This window comes from Dipteris shenzhenensis, unplaced genomic scaffold (genome assembly GCF_047967505.1).
Source record: "Dipteris shenzhenensis isolate YYH24624 ecotype China unplaced genomic scaffold, Dip_SZ_1.0 scaf0219, whole genome shotgun sequence".
Taxonomy (NCBI): domain Eukaryota; kingdom Viridiplantae; phylum Streptophyta; class Polypodiopsida; order Gleicheniales; family Dipteridaceae; genus Dipteris; species Dipteris shenzhenensis.
In genome coordinates, this window is record NW_028239525.1 from 3,537 (window position 1) to 7,402 (window position 3,866).

The window sequence follows — 3,866 nt, forward strand, 5'->3', positions numbered from 1 at the left end:
AATTACTTGGATCACGCGTCTCAATACCGAGAATGCCAGTCGGAGATCGAGACCAATAGGGATGTAGCGCAGTTTGGTAGCGCATTTGTTTTGGGTACAAAATGTCGCAGGTTCAAATCCTGTCATCCCTATTGTTCCCCGTACATCCCAAAATGATATTGGTGAGAAATTGGTGACAAGAGAAATCCATCTGGGTAGATTGTTTGTGTTATTCAACTGATTCCCCCACAAGAGACATTCCATTTATCTTCCTCTCTCCTGGTCGGTGAAAGAACCACTCCGATTAAGAGTCTGATTCTATTCCCGTGTCCGGATGTCCGCAGATTCTGATTAGAATGGAAACTGGCTTACGTGGGGAATGGAGCGCCCTTAGTTCAGTTCGGTAGAACGCAGGTCTCCAAAACCTGATGTCGTAGGTTCAAATCCTACAGGGCGTGTTTCTCCGACTCAAGTCGGTATCAGCTGGTTCGACCAATACCCACACATACTAAGAATTTGCATTTCCCGATCCCTCTGGATTACCAGAGAGATCTTAGGAATGGGAGAAGGATATGGCAAATGAGTCTCCGTCTTCTACCGAATATCTAGTTGGTCGCCACGTCGATATTGCAAATATGCAGTTACAAATAATCCAGCTAGAGTTATTGGGATCAAACCCAACACAATTCCGGATAGCAGTGCTTCAACCATTTGGGTTCACATACATTTAGTACAAATACTTACCGAAAAAGATTCAGGTATTAATTGGTAATAGATGATTGGTAAGTGCGGCGGATCAGTAAGTGCTAATGGGCACTCCTCGTTCCTTCTAAGCTGATACTCTTGTATCATATAAGCCGGATCTTATTCAATCCAACAAATAATACTGAAGTTGAGATTGGTGCGGACGATAGAAAAGCGAAGTGACTCGGTGGAGTAAGCATAGATTTAAGTACCAAATTGATTTAGCAGATAGGTTAGTAGAAAAATAATTGGTTACTCGGAACTATCGAAAGGGGATTCGAAGCTTGGTAGACATATGAGAGCAGTTTATCCGACGAGAAGATCGCGTTTCAGAAGCTGGGAATGGGATCGACAGTTCATCGAAATAATATCTCCAACCTCTGAATGAGTGGGAGGAATCGAATCTTCCCAGAAAGAGGAACAAGACAAGATTGGATATTAATATCTCAATTATATGTATCAGATACCCCTACATGACCAGGTTCCCCCGAGTTCTCGATGGAGAATCCTATAGTTCTAATGGCAGGATTTGATACGGAAGTCATTCGAAAGAAACTTAGACGTGGTGGGTTAACCACGCGCGTTGAGACTCACCGGAAGCATCGGAACCTCCAATTGAACAATCGGGGAAAAAAAAAGAATCATATTCTTTCCATAGGTTCTCCTAAAACGCGGAGAAAATACTGATAGATTTGTATACTCGGGGGGGAGGGGGGGAATTACGGTTTCTCCGCTCGGTTTATTTACAACTCGTTTATTTATCCGGCGAAATAAGAGGAATATTGCTGCTTCGAGGGGGGCTAGCTATACTAATCCAGTATGTTTCGGGTATACCCTCGGTATAATAATGACAACTTAACGGGGATCGCTCAGGTATACCGGTAGATTCTCCATCTACTGGTACTCACACCTCTCGGCAAGCAATCCTCCTTAATCCCGCAGGGATATACGGAGCTGAACATGTCTGGGAATACGGGAGAACGTCCTTCTGCTGACATTATTACTAGTATTCGATACTGGGTCATCCATAGCATTACTATACCTTCTCCGTCTATTGCAGGTTGGTTATTCGTCAGTACAGGTTTGGCTTACGACGTTTCTGGAAGTCCCCGCCCAAATGAATATTTTACGGAGAGCCGACAAGAAGTTCCTTTAGTAACTGGCCGCTTCGATTCGCTGGAACAAGCTGATGCATTTACTAGATCTCAGGAGGTACCAACGACTCCAGATAGAACTTATCCGATTTTCACCGTTAGGTGGCTAGCCGTCCACGGACTAGCTGTACCTACAGTTTTTTTTCCAGGCTCTATATCGGCAATGCAATTCATTCAGCGATAATCCCTATATAAGCTATAAATCCACGACGCAACCGAACCCGAATAAACAGAGTGTGGAATTGAATCGTACAAGCCTTTATCGGGGACTCTTATTGATCTTCGTACTTGCCGTCTCATTTTCCAACTACTTCTTCAATTAGAAACTGAAGAGATTTGATAACCCCAATTGGGAAAAACTAAGACCTGATTTATTTGTGACTGTTCGTGTCTCGAGTCGTGACTAAATAATGAAATCAAAAAGGGAGGGGGGTGGGACAAATGGCCAATACCACTGGAAGGATTCCTCTGTGGCTTATAGGTACCGTAGCTGGTATACTCGTGATAGGTCTACTGGGAATATTCTTTCATGGAGCCTATTCGGGATTGGGATCATCCCTCTGAGAATGAATAAGCATTGGGAAATTCTTCCTACTCGCAGGTGAAAAGATGTGCCGGATCCCGGGGGTTCATAGGTCCGGAAACGGGTCAACCCCCTCTTCCGGAGTCTGTTCTACTGCTCCGGGTGCGACAACCCCCCAGCTGTATATGCTACTCCGCCTCAGCAGAGTCAAATTCTGGTACCGTACTCGGGTGAGTAGGTTATTCGATCGATTCTCTCCCGAAGAATCGATCGCAATTGGATGAAGGGGCGGTAATTATTGCAATCATTTGATAAGTATGGGACAGATTCCTACCGGGATTGGGAGGGTGCATATGCTTTTGATAACAAACCAACCCACGAGTCACTCGTCTGATTCTTCGAGAGATCGAGGGATGGGGGGAATCATATCACATTAAATCTCTGGACTCGGGAGGAAGAAGGAAGGACTCGACCTGAGGTTTAAATCCAATTCCAGGTCGATTTCCTCATAGTAAATTGGGGGGAGTACACGGTGGCGGTGGCTCACCCGCCACCACCGATATCGGAATAGAAAAAATAGTTAGCAAAATTGGATATATTTTCTGATACCTGTCGGGGAGACTATTATTGAAAACTTGGTTTCATCACCGAATATGTTTTTGAAGAATTCCAGTTATTCTTACTGCTAACTGGACTCAACCGGCTCCAAATGATACCACAAGAGTTGTACTTATCGCTTCGTTTAGACGTATAGAAGAGGTAGAAATCCAGAATTTGTCTTTGACTCGTCGGATTTACAGTCAATTACCAACCCTTTCCGGATGGTTCACATCCGAAAAGTATGGACTCAGAAATTCATCTCCGCCAATTGGACTTTCTCGAACTGCTTCTTCTTTGACACTGGGAATATCTGGGCCAGAGTAACCGATGCAAGAAAAAGTAGAAGACCTTGAACACGTAATGGATCCTGAAGTACAATCTCTGCCTCTGCTTGACCGAATCCACCCACGTTAGGGTTATTGGTCGATGGTTAATCAGCTTTAATATATTCACCCTCCGAAACGATAAGTTCGGGACCGGGAGGTACAGTATCAACTACTTCACGACCCCCCGATGTCTCTTGGGTAGTGATTTCGTATCCACCCCCCCTCTCCCTACGTGTTATTCTAGTTATCCTTCCCGTCGCCGAAGCGTTGTAAACCGTATTATTGCTTTTACTTCCATCGGGATAGATCTGTCCCCTTCCCCTATTCCCTCCAACATATAGGGGGTATTTTAAAAAGTGTACCTCTTTATCAACGGCAGGATCCGGTGAGAGAATCGGAAATACGATTTCACTATATAGCTTACCCGGAACCGGACCTATTACTATCATGTTCTTTCTATCGGGGCGATAGCTCTGGAACGAAAGTTTACTTAATTTCTCCCTCGCTTCGGTTGGAAGACGATCAGAAGGAGCCAATTCA

At 44.5% G+C, this 3,866-nt stretch overlaps 1 non-coding gene across 1 annotated transcript; it reads left to right on the forward strand.

Annotated features, from left to right (window-relative positions):
- The first annotated feature begins 363 nt into the window (after nt 1-363).
- On the forward strand, nt 364-437 carry TRNAW-CCA (transfer RNA tryptophan (anticodon CCA)). Its single transcript has one exon. It is a non-coding gene; the product is annotated as a tRNA-Trp (tRNA).
- Nucleotides 438-3,866: the final 3,429 nt, after the last annotated feature.